General features: G+C 42.2%; 1 long non-coding RNA gene across 1 annotated transcript; it reads left to right on the top strand.

The window, feature by feature from the left end:
• Positions 1 to 619: 619 nt before the first annotated feature.
• On the top strand, positions 620 to 10,018 carry LOC307035780. The gene is made up of 3 exons (XR_013807195.1): positions 620 to 870; positions 9,127 to 9,290; positions 9,664 to 10,018. It is a non-coding gene; the product is annotated as an uncharacterized lncRNA (long non-coding RNA).
• The last annotated feature ends 3,510 nt before the right edge of the window (positions 10,019 to 13,528 follow it).

The raw sequence follows: 13,528 nt of genomic DNA, 5'->3' as shown, positions 1-13,528 counted from the left end.
AAGACGAGTTTGATATCATTCTATAGAATTCTATAGAATTTAGTATAGGGAGAGAGAAAATGTCATGCATGTTTTCTTTGAATGCTATAGATTTCTACAGATTTCTATAGATTTCTATAGATTTCTATAGATATGTCATGAGTCGGTTCTGTCCTATAGAATTCTTTAGATTGTTATAGTTTTCATTATAGAAGTTTATAGAAAAGTACAAATTTATAGTATTCTACAGAATGATCTATAGATTTCTACAGATATGTCATGAGTCGGTTCTGTCCAATTGAATTCTTTAGATTCTTATAGTTTTAATTATAGAAGTTTATAGAAAAGTACAAATGTATAGTATTCTACAGAATGATCGAGAGATTTCTATAGTATTCTATAGAATTCTTTAGCCTGGCGACTATGTTCTATAACATGCTATAGATTTCTAAAAGATTCTATAGATTTCTCCAAGATTCTATAGATTTTTTTGCTAAGGGGTGCCGTCTGGATGTGTGTGTGTGTTTGTGTTTGATTGCAGGTTCCAGCTGCAGCTGTTGATGAGTTACACCTGTTGACGAGCTGCATGAAGCTTGATGAGCTACACCTGGCCGGAAGCCTTCAAGAGGAGCCCAGCCGGTTACGTCTGTCTCACTCCTCTGGGCACTCACGCCGGGCCAGCTTCGGAGATCTGTTGCTGGTGCTGCTGGATCATTGTGTGGCATTTAAAATAAACGTCTTCTTTATTTACAACCCTCGTCTCGCCTCCCTGCTTTTTGTTACAGCCCAGGAGCCGGGTTGTAACACCACATTGACATCTTAGCTGATACTGACTCAGAAGAGGACATAACAATGTTGGGCTCTCCTGTGCAGACCTACAGTCCAGCCATTGTGAGTAAACCTTTTTGTTTGGGTAAAAATAAAGTCAAATGTTCTGGTCATTTAGAAATGTTTTGACATTTGTTGAGTTGAGCCCTGAAGTAGCTTTTAAGATAGGAAAATATAGGAAAGAGAAGATGTTGCTGAAATCCTAAAAGATTTCCAAAGACAGCCCGTTGAGGATGGACAACTGACAGTGGCGGCCAGACGCAGACGAATTCTGCACAGCACCCTAACAGCTTTGAACAACGGTTTCTTTGATTGGCACAAACAGCCACAGGTAGAGTTTGTGGGAGAGATGAGATGGCTGATGATTATGGAGGTCATAGAAGAGAGTTTTTCAGGTTAGTTTATTTTGCGTTTTAATCTATACAGTGCTGTGAAAAGGTGTATGAAAACCCATTTAAGATTTTATTATATTATAAGATTACATTTTTCATTATAAATATTATCAGCTATGTTAACCTAATCCTAATATTAAATAAGGAAAACCTAAATTAACAAAGAGTCCTTTTTGATTTAGTTTATATAATACACAATGTTATGCAACACCCAAAAGGATCTGACCAAATTCAATGCAAAACATTGACAATATAAAAAAAGAACGCTAATGTCACAAAGTGAATAAAGTCAGTATGTTGGACAGTGGGACGGATGTTTAAACCTCTTTTATAATTTTTGCATGTTACATATAGTGTTGTGATTTTAATGTTGTGTGCTATATGGCGATGAACTCTTTTTGTTTGCATGCTTGTTTGTTAAACCAGCTTGATTAACTTATCTTTTAACACTAGAACCGCCAGAGGTCGCTGTATACCTAAAACCGCCAACGGGTAAAATGTACCTGCTATAGATTTTCAAGGTACAATGTTCTTTTATTTATCATACAGAACAGTGAGTTTTGATCGCACAGGGATGAAATTTATACCAATATAATCTGTGGACTCTCAGCTTTTCATATGATATAGGTTGTGCAGATAGCATGAAGTTTAAAATATCGCTAAGAGTGCTGATTTAAACGCTTGGTGTTAGACTTGTGTTTTGTTTAGGTACAAATCTCTCTATCTCTCTCTATAGATATATCTGTAATGTTCTGTTCTATGAACACATAATTATCTACATAAATAGACGACACGGACTACTTCTCTCATTCCGAGTGTCCATCTTTCTTCAACCGGCACGTAACCTGCACACATGCATTACGTCAACGTGAGCTCAGTCATCCAAGATCTTGTATTCTCCAAGATGTTACACTATCTATAAGTCTATCTCTCTCTCTATCCATCTATCAATATATCTATCTTTCTATCTATCTCTCAATATATGTCTCAATCTATAAGGAACCGCAATAGACAAAAGGCGTTGCTATAGCAACACGTCATGTTTACGCTGCATTTTCTATGAGGTAAATATTAACCGCTGGCGGATATGGCATTTTTTTTGGCGGTTTTTTCAATCTGACTTCCTATTGACAATTGTTAACAACAGAGGGTGCTACATAACACACTTTCAGGAAAAGTCACGGACTGGGAGACTTTAATATGTTATTGAACAAAAGTTACATACAATCAAAATCAGCTGCGGGTAAAATGTACCCGTTGGCGGTTCTAGTGTTAAGATGGCGCTGCCATGGGTGGCTGCCTGCTAGAGTTGCTCGTAACATTGTCTGTTTTTGCCTATTTTTCTTTACTTATCGCACTTTAGGTTAGTATTTTCAGTTATTTCCGCTGCTAAGCACAGTGCAGCTCGCTCTGAATTGCAACTATGCAGTTCCTGTGCACTGTTGGTCTCATTTTAATCACTTTTGCACTGATATCATGCCGGACTGTTCTGGCTGAGTTGCACCGGGGCTCTGTTGTTTACACGAGGGAGCAGCTGATGGACCTACAATCTAGCAGCATGTCTAGACTGAGACACGAAATCCCCAAGGAGCTGAGGAGGAAACAACGGGGCTGCAAAGCGGGGAGAAGACGACTGCTAAGGAAGAGGAGATACAGACCCTATCTCCCATCGGTCGTTATGGGGAACGTAAGATCTCTAGCAAACAAAATGGACGAGTTAACATCACTCACAGAGAGTCAGAGCGTGTTTCGTGAGGCCTCAGTTATGGTTTACAAAGAGACATGGCTGCATGACAACATCCCGGATTCGATTGTGAGTCTACCCGGCTTTCAGTTTGTACGAGTGGACAGGAATTGCAGAGAGAGCGGCCAGAAGACCAGAGGGGGATTCGCGATCTATGTAAACAACAGATGGTGCAATCCTGGACACATTACAGTGAAGGACCGTATGTGCAGCCCGGACATTGAACTGCTGTCTGTAAGTATTCGTCCCTATTACCTGCCAAGAGAGTGTTCACATGTCATTATGATCGGTGTTTACATTCCTCCCACGGCGGATGCGGCGCGGGCGGGCTGCTGACGTCATCAACTCCGCGACTGCAAGACTTCAGACTCTGCATCCCAATGCCTTCGTAGCAATATCTGGGGATTTCAACCATGTCAATCTAAAGAAATCTCTTCCCACCTTTAAACAGTATGTTGATTGCAAAACGAGGGAAAATAAAACATTAGACTTACTGTATGCTAATGTCAAGGAGGCATATAGCTCAATAGCACTGCCCCCCTTAGGCAGATCAGACCATAACCTGGTGCACTTAAAACCCCTTTATAAACCAGCAGTCCAGCGGCAACCTGTGACTACCACTACTGTACGGACGTGGTCACAGGAGGCTGTGGAGACTTTACAGGGATGTTTTGAGGTGACTGACTGGGATGTCCTCTGTAATGCACATTGGGAGGATATAGACGGACTCACAGACTGCATCACCGACTATATTCATTTTTGCACGGACAATATAATCCCCGCCAGAACAATTAAGTGTTTTTCCAATAATAAACCCTGGGTGACCAAAGACATCAAGGCGTCACTTAACAGGAAAAAAGCTGCCTTCAGGAGTGGTGACAAGGAGGAGATGAAGAAGGCACAGTTACAACTGCAGAAGGAAATACAAACGGGCAAGGAGTGATACAGGAGGAAGCTGGAGAGTAAACTGGCACAAAACAACACCAGGGAAGTGTCACGGTTTGTGAAACAAGCAGGACCCAAATGCAGATATAAACTGAAAATTCCTTTATTTCAAGGCTATGATATATATATATATATATATATATATATATATATATATATATATATATATATATATACATATACAATGACAAACAGAACACTCACCGCAGAACTAGTCAGGGAACAAGACGAACTGACCAAGACAGACAGACAACCCAGAACTTAAATACACACAAGACTCAATCACACAACAAGACACTGGTGAGGAGGGAGGAGAAAACACAGGGGCCCAGGTGAACATAATCAGACAATTAGACACACCAGGGAAACTAATGACAAGAGGAAAATACAGGGAAAAGGACCAGACAATAACCCAAAGGAAAACATGACATGGAAAACAGCAAAAACACCCAAACCTACAAAACTATAAACGTGACATAACATGAGAATTGTGACAGGAAGTGTGGCGTGGGATGAGAACCATCACTGGGTATGGAAACAAGACTGACCAGGTGATGGGAGGAGATCTACAGGAGGCCAATGACTTAAACCTGTTTTTCAACAGGTTTGATGATGAGGTTACCACCCCTCCCTCCTCCAGCTCCTCCTCCACCTGTGACTCACCCCCTGTGATTCCCAGGGAGCCTTTCCTCCCATCTCATCCCTCTCATCCCTCTTGCCCCCCCCCCGACCAGGGCTCTCTCTCAGCCCCACTGTGCATGCCCCCACTCACCATCACTGCAGAGGACGTGAGGGGAGAGTTCAGCCGTCTACACTCAAGGAAGGCTGCAGGACCTGACGGCCTCAGCCCCCGTCTGCTGAAAGGATGTGCTACTCAGCTCTGTGCAGTTTTTCGGCACATTTTCAACCTGAGCCTGGACATGATGACCGTCCCTGCCCTGTGGAAGACAACATGCCTGGTTCCTGTGCCGAAAAAGATACATCCACGCACACACAGTGACTACAGACCGGTGGCTTTGACATCACATGCCATGAAGTCGCTGGAGAGGCTGGTCCTTAAACACCTCCGTACAGTGGTCGCACCATCACTAGACCCCCTGCAGTTTGCATATCAGCCTCGTATTGGAGTGGAGGACGCCATCATCTTCCTGCTGCACAGAGTACACACACACCTTGAGAAGTCATGTTTTTTTACTTTTCCAGTGCTTTCAATACCATCAGACCTGCCCTGCTCAGCAGTAAGCTACTGGACATGCAGGTGGATGCTCCACTGGTGAGCTGGATAACCAACTATCTCACTGCTCGGCCACAGTACGTGAAGCTGCAGAATAACACCTCTGACATTATATTGAGCAGCACGGGCGCTCCTCAGGGCACGGTCCTCTCTCCCTTCCTGTTCACAGTCTATACATCAGACTTCAGACACTGCTCACAGTCCTGCCATCTGCAGAAATTCTCAGATGACTCTGCCATTGTGGGCTGTATCATCAGAGATCAAGAAGCTGAGTACAGGAGTGTGGTGGACAGTTTTGTGGAGTGGTGCAGTCAGAACCATCTGCAGCTCAACGTCACAAACTAAGGAGCTAGTGGTTAACTTCAGGAAGCGGAGTACCGCCCCAAGCCCAATTACCATCGTGGGCATGGATGTGGACATTGTGGACAGCTACAAGTTCCTGGGTGTCCACATAGACAATAAACTGGACTGGAGTAAAAACACTGACGCCCTATATAAGAAAGGCCAGAGTCGCCTGTATTTCCTCAGGAGACTCAGGTCCTTTAACGTCTGCAGCACTATGTTGCAGATGTTTTATGACTCAGTGGTCTCCAGTGGGATCTTCTTTGTTGTAGTGTGTTGGGGCAGCGGGGTGAAGACAGCTGATGCCAACAGACTCAACAAGCTCATCAGGAGAGCAGGTTCTGTCCTGGGAGTGGATCAATCAATCAATCAATCAATCAATGTTTATTTATATAGCCCAATATCACAAATGTTACATTTGTCTCAGTGGACTTCACAGTTTGTACAGAATATCAGTATGACAATACGACACCCTCTGTCCTTAGACCCTCACATCGTACAAGGAAAAACTTCCAGAGAAAACCCCACAGTTTAAAGGGAAAAATGGGAGAAACCTCAGGGAGAGCAACAGAGGAGGGATCCCTCTCCCAGGACGGACAGACGTGCAATAGATGCCGTGTGTAAATTGAAAAGATAATACATTTGCAACATAGGTAGTCCAAATGTTTTGAAATGCATGTGTGTATAATAAGAAGATGAATCCACGAGGATATCCATCCAGGACTTATGATCCAGGACCGCAGCCACGACTCAAGATCCAGGACTCGCAATCCATGACACAGGACCGCAGGATCATCCATGACTCCGGATCCCGGCGTATATAGACACCAAAAAGAAAGAAATTTGGGGAAGCTGGGTTAATCGGAACATGAGAGTACACAGGTATAGACAGAGAGAAGGAAGAAGTAAGATGTCCCCCGACAAACTAAGCCTATATCAGCAAAACTAGGGGCTGAATCTAATCAGCCCTAACTATAAGCTTTATCAAAAAGGAAAGTCTTAAGCGCACTCTTAAAAACGGATAGGGTGTCTGCCGTCCGAACACAAACTGGAAGCTGATTCCACAAAAGTGGAGCTTGATAAGAAAAGGCTCTGGCTCCCATTGTACTTTTAGAGACTCTAGGAACAACCAACAACCCTGCATTCTTGGAACGCAATGCCCTAGTAGGACAATAGGGTATAATGAGTTCTTTAAGGTAAGATGGCGCCTGCCCATTAAGGGCTTTGTAGGCGGATCAGGAGTCGTTGGCAGTGGTGTCAGAGGGGAGAATGCTGAGGAAACTTCTCAGCATTCTGGACAACGGGTCTCACCCCCTGCATGCCACACTGCTTTCTTACAGGAGCACTTTCAGCCACAGACTGAGCCCACCAAAGACCACCACGGAGCGCCACAGGAGGTCTTTCCTCCCAGTGGCAATCAAACTCTTTAACTCTTCACCCCTAAGTAAAGGGCACTGATAACTTCCACACCAACACTATGTGCAATATACATATAAATATAATTAACATAATTGCAATACACTCGCTGCTATATATATATATATAACTATGTGCTTTATTATTATTAGTATTATTAATAATGCTATGATAACGTGCAATTACGTAACTGCCACTACGTTGTATCTTTTTGCACTACTAACTACTAAATACTGCTAATAATAATTGCATTGATTGTGTGACCATCTATGTTTCTATGTTTATACGTTTCATGTTGGATGTGGATGTTTAATTGCTCTTTTTGCTGCACTTTTAATGTACAGTTTCGCTGCTGTGTTTATTGTATTTTGTTACTCTGGCACAACAATTTCCTTCATGATGAATAAAGTCTTATCTTATCTTGTTTAACCTCCTCAACGAACTGTCACAACTAATGGCGCGTTTCCACGTGCCGAGCCGTGTGGCGGGCCCGTTTTTGGTTGCGCTTCCACTTGGCCTAGTTTTGGCCCGGGGATACTTTTTCACCTTTTTTCTGGCCCGACTAAATCGTGGTTCTATCGAGGCCAACAAGCGGGGCCAACAACCGGGCGGAATATGCTAAACTAGTGACGACTGCTGATTGGTCAGAGAATCGTCACAATTCTCGCGCAACTTAATTCCTAGTGTCGCATATATTAAGGGACGCTTGCAGCATTTTTGAAAACAGTGAACCTAAGAAATGGTAAAGAAAAGCACACCGTGGTCGATTGACGAAGTTGTGACGTTCCTCCAGCTGATTGCAGATGATAAAATCCAGCGGGAGCTCGACGGCACAACTTTAAGTCATTGGCCTCCTATAGATCTCCTCCCAACACCTGGTCAGTCTTGTTTCCATACCCAGTGATGGTTCTCATCCCACGCCACACTTCCCTGGTGTTGTTTTGGGCCAGTTTACTCTCCAGCTTCCTCCTGTAGCACTCCTTGCCCGTTTGTATTTCCTTCTTCAGTTGTAACTGTGCCTTCTTCATCTCCTCCTTGTCAACACTCCTGAAGGCAGCTTTTTTCCTGTTAAGTGACGCCTTGATGTCTTTGGTCACCCAGGGTTTATTATTGGAAAAACACTTAATTGTTCTGGCGGGGATTATATTGTCCGTGCAAAAATGAATATAGTGATGCAGTCTGTGACGGCAACCTTTTGCTAACGCTCTGTTATTTGCTTGAAAGCGTTGTGTCCCTATCTATTCTAAAGCTCACTTCTAACAAACAAGTCTATTTTATCCTTACATTTATGTTCGACAATCCATGCTTTTATGGAGCCCCGAAGAGCTACATCGCTAGCTAAGGCAGATAGCATTAGCTAAAGCCACCACATGCGCCATTGTTTACGTTCAGTTCTTCTTTTCTACAGTTGTTGTTGCTATTTAGTATTGTGCTACAGCAGTATGTGGAATTAACAAGTCATGTTGCTGTCCTAGATGATGCCATTGGGACTAGTGAGGAGCAGAGTTGGGTGTAACGCGTTACTCTAATAATATTACTTTTGTCGGTAACGGAGTAGTGTAACGCGCTACTTTTATAATTCAGTAATCACACTACAGTTACTAACATTGGACCGACACGCGTTACTTCGTTACTTACTAAAATCGGTCATAATCAAACCTCAACAAACACCTGCAAAGAACACAAGCTAAGGTGAAGCTAACGCACAGCTATTTGTTGTTTGTTTATATCACGTAGTCTCTTCTTCTTCTCTGTTTTCCGGTTGTTGCCCGTTTTGAATGATGAATACACACTACCGCCGCCTGCTGGTAAGGAGGGTATTGCCACTCACGCATGCGCAGTTTGTACGTGCTCGGCTGAAGTCTTAGCGGTGTGTTTCAGTCTGGTTCCAGGGTTCCAGTGCAGCACATGGCCAACGCGCAGGAGAACACGCAGGAGAACACGCCGACGCAACAGCGTGAGCAGAGATATACCGCACATAATATACAGATAGCAGGAGACAGAGGACAGCCATGGTCAGATAGGAAAACATTCAGGAGCTATCTGGATCAGTCTTATGCGACAATGGAAACTGAACTAAAGAGAACATTTAAAACTTTAGCAGTATGCGTGATCTGTCTGCAGGGAGGGGCGGGCCGCCCCTGCAAGTAAAGTAACGAGTAAAGTAGCGAGTAAAGTAACGAGTTACTTTATGTAGAGAGTAACGAAGTAGTGTAATATATAATATGTAATATTACTTTTTTTAGTAACGACCCCATCTCTGGTGAGGAGGAACTTTCCCGAACAACGGGTGGTGGCAGTGTTCCGTCCTCAACATCATCAGAACGGACCCCAACTCGACCACAGACACCGGCCGAGGAACCGACACCGACGCCGAGTGCCATCACGACACCGCAGCGTGTGGTTCTAGGTAAGAAATAGGCATGGCAAAACGACTGGAATTGTGACTTTCTTTAAACTTTAGATCATCCATCGTCATTAAGTAAAATAAGCTATACCACTGTGTGGAAATGCTCTGTTACAAACTAGCTAGTAAGCAGCTAGTACAATTGTGTGTGACATCCTATTATATACATATATTTACATTCATTATCAACAGGCTGGACATAATGTAATTCACTTTCACAATCAGTGTAAACATCTAGGTCATAACTGTCTTTACTTCATCCTTACTGTTGTTCTGCTTATACATTGTATTGTATCCTTGTGTGACCTGTACCTGTCCTGTGTTTTTCATTGTTATTGCTAATTCTTATTGTTATAATTATCTTATCGTCATACAGGCAAGAGGAAACGAGGAGGGGACGAGCACCTAGCACAGCAGGAACGGCACCATGAACACAGCCTGGCCCAGGTGGTTCGGCACTGGCAGCTGACCATGGAGGCTACTGCCCGGGCGAGGGAGGAGGAAATGGCCTTGAGAAGGGAGGAGAACGCTCAAACTCATGCGTTCAACCTAGCCTTCCTGCGCACTCTCGGCCAGGTTCTAGGGGGCAGCCGACGTGGCCCGTCTCCTCGGGAAGACGAACCACCTCTGTAATTTTAATATTATTCAGTTTCATCTCTCTTGTTTTTGTTGATTTGTAAATGCAACATTTGTACTTTCTTGTTTATTTCTTATCTTTCCTTTTTTTTTTATATATATATAATGCCATATATTTTTATGCTGCTGCAATACAAAAATGTTTTTATTTTGTATTTGTATTGTACAATGCCATGCCTTTTTATGCTAGTGCAACAAATATATATATTTTTTTTATTTATATTGTACATACAATGCCATGCCTTTTTATGCTACAACAAAAAACACTTCCCAAATTGGGATTCAATAAAGTACTTCTCATCTTATCTCTTGTTGATAAATGCATCATCTGATTTCCTGCCATAATCTGATTAACAAACTGATTTTCGTGATAATGTAAACAAAGACACTGGGTTGCCACTCACACACAAAATTACAGTTTTGGAATCCAATCATAAACTGAAATGTACAATTTAAAGGGCTTTAAATCAGCAGAACAAAAACTCAGACTCAAATCATTTTGAGGCAGAAGTTATAGGCCTATATTTTTTCTAAATAAAAATAGGCTACAACTATACTAATATTTATGTGGATCTTTAAAAATAAAAGGAAGCCTACAATATCACTCAAAAACAATTGTAAAAATAGCCCAATTAAGATCTAGAGATATAAACATACATGAATTTATAAAGCAATAAGAAACACCATCAGTTAGGAAAAAGCCCATAAGATAAAAGTTAATTTTAAGAAGAGATTTAAAGCAAGAAATTGAGTTTGCTTGCTTGAGGTCCTCCTCTAAAACATTATTTGGTAACTGACACATTACTTAAAATCAAAGATTTCCTTTTACAAATAAACTGGAAGGGGGTATTTAGAAAAAAAACAGAAAGAGAAGGGGGATAAGAGATCATTTGTATTGTATATGTATGTATGGGGCAACAAAGTATTTAGTCAGCCACCAATTGTGCAAGTTCTCCCACTTAAAAAGATGAGACAGGCCTGTCATTTTCATCCTAGGTATACCTCAACTATGAGAGACAAAATGAGAAAAAACAATCCAGAAAATCACATTGTCTGATTTTTAAAGAATTTATTTGCAAATTATGTTGGAAAATAAGTTTTTGGTCAATAACAAAAGTTCATCTCAATACTTTGTTATATACCCTTTGTTGGCAATGACAGAGGTCAAACGTTTTCTGTAAGTCTTCACAAGGTTTTCACACACTGTTGCTGGTATTTTGGCCCATTCCTCCATGCAGATCTCCTCTAGAGCAGTGATGTTTTGGGGCTGTCGCTGGGCAGCACAGAGTTTCAACTCCCTCCAAAGATTTTCTATGGGGTTGAGATCTGGAGACTGGTTAGGCCACTCCAGGACCTTGAAATGCTTCTTACGAAGCCACTCCTTCGTTGCCTGGGCGGTGTGTTTGGGATCATTGTCATGCTGAAAGACCCAGCCACGTTTCATCTTCAATGCCCTTGCTGATGGAAGGAGGTTGTCACTCAAAATCCCACGATACATGGCCCCATTCATTCTTTCCTTTACACGGATCAGTCGTCCTGGTCCCTTTGCAGAAAACAGCCCCAAAGCATGATATTTCCACCCCCATGTTTCACAGTAGGTATGGTGTTCTTTGGATGCAACTCAGCATTCTTTCTCCTCCAAACACGTCGAGTTGAGTTTTTACCAAAAAGTTCTATTTTGGTTTCATCTGACCATATGACATTCTCCCAATCCTCTTCTGGATCGTCTAAATGCTCTCTGGCAAACTTCAGACGGGCCTGGACATGTACTGGCTTAAGCAGGGGGAGTCCCTGGCGGCGTAGTGTGTTACTGATGGTAGCCTTTGTTACTTTGGTCCCAGCTCTCTGCAGGTCATTGACTATGTCCCCCCGTGTGGTTCTGGGATTTTTGCTCACCGTTCTTGTGATCATTTTGACCCCACAGGGTGAGATCTTGCGTGGAGCCCCAGATCGAGGGAGATTATCAGTGGTCTTGTATGTCTTCCATTTTCTAATAATTGCTCCCACAGTTGATTTCTTCACACCAAGCTACTTACCTATTGCAGATTCAGTCTTCCCAGCCTGGTGCAGGTCTACAATTTTGTTTCTGATGTCCTTTGACAGTTCTTTGGTCTTGGCCATAGTGGAGTTTGGAGTGTGACTGTTTGAGGTTGTGGACAGGTGTCTTTTATACTGATAACAAGTTCAAACAGGTGCCATTAATACAGTTAACAAGTGGAGGACAGAGGACGCTCTTAAAGAAGAAGTTACAGGTCTATGAGAGCCAGAAATCTTGTTTGTTTGTAGGTGACCAAATACTTATTTTCCACCATAATTTGCAAATAAATTCTTTAAAAATCAGACAATGTGATTTTCTGGATTTTCTTTTCTCATTTTGTCTCTCATAGTTGAGGTTTACCTAGGATGAAAATTACAGGCCTCTCTCATCTTTTTAAGTGGGAAAACTTACACAATTGCTGGCTGACTAAATACCTTTTTGCCCCACTGTATATGTTTACTTTCATATTTGCTCAAATGTTATTATTATGGGGAAGTACTTACTGGTGCTTGAAAATCAAATATTTACTAATGTTACGATGTGAGGTGCAGGTGAAAGAACGATACGTGGAGAGAGGGTTTTCTTGCAAAAAATAAACAGGCGTTTTATTCTTAGCCTTCCACATTATTCCCCAGAAACACAAACTGCATGTCTGGTGCTGCGTTCACCAGCAAGGAACAAACACAAAAAATGCCCCTTCCCCTCTCTTCCCAACCACATTTATAGGAGACTGCCCGCCTTCCCACTCCAACCTGGCCAATCAGGTCATGGTTCTGAAAGCGGAGTGAAGGGTTAAATACAAAATTAAACACTGTTGTCTACATTTAATAAAACCCTAAAGGCTTAAGTAAATTCATTATTGCATCAACATACATATTATACCTTCAAAAACAACAAGGTCTGCTTAAAACGGATAGTTTTTAACCTAATTGACACTCATAAAATCACACATTTCCTGACCAATCGCATCCAAGACTCCGCCTACTCATACGCCACATATAAGGAGTACTTTGGAGGCGTGCTCCCCCTTTGAGCACTGGGACAAGATGGCCTCCAGGTCTGAACAAAGGAAATGGTGATTACTTGGTGCTTGTGTATTTTACAGACTGACAAATTAATTGAGATGCATTTTATTAGTTTGTCTATGTAAACTGTTTTTATAACTTTAACTGAAATAAAGACAACTCTGAAAAAACATGTACTACCTTTCTTAACAAACAAATAGTTAAGACCAACATGTAAGTGAGGGAGTGTGTGCGCTTCCTCACATTTCAAACCTCCTCCCCCTCTGGCTTGCACAGGTCAGGCAAACGAGAAAGATAGTCAGCTATAAGATTGTTCTTACCGGGACAATACTGTATGGTGAACTGGTATGGCTGGAGGGCTAGGCACCAACGTAGAATCCTTGCATTCTGATGCTGCTTAGATTGCATCCACTTCAAAGGTCTGTGGTCTGTCTGCAACACAAACTCTCTTCCAAGAAGGTAATACTTCAATGAATATATTGCCCACTTTATAGCCAGTCCCTCTTTTTCCACCGTAGAGTACTTTTTTTCCCGGTCAAACA

Source organism: Notothenia rossii, assembly GCF_949606895.1.
Source record: "Notothenia rossii genome assembly, chromosome: 4".
In the NCBI taxonomy this organism is placed as follows: Eukaryota; Metazoa; Chordata; class Actinopteri; order Perciformes; family Nototheniidae; genus Notothenia; species Notothenia rossii.
Note: the sequence above shows the minus strand (reverse complement) of the source record. Positions and strands in the feature narration are given on the sequence as shown.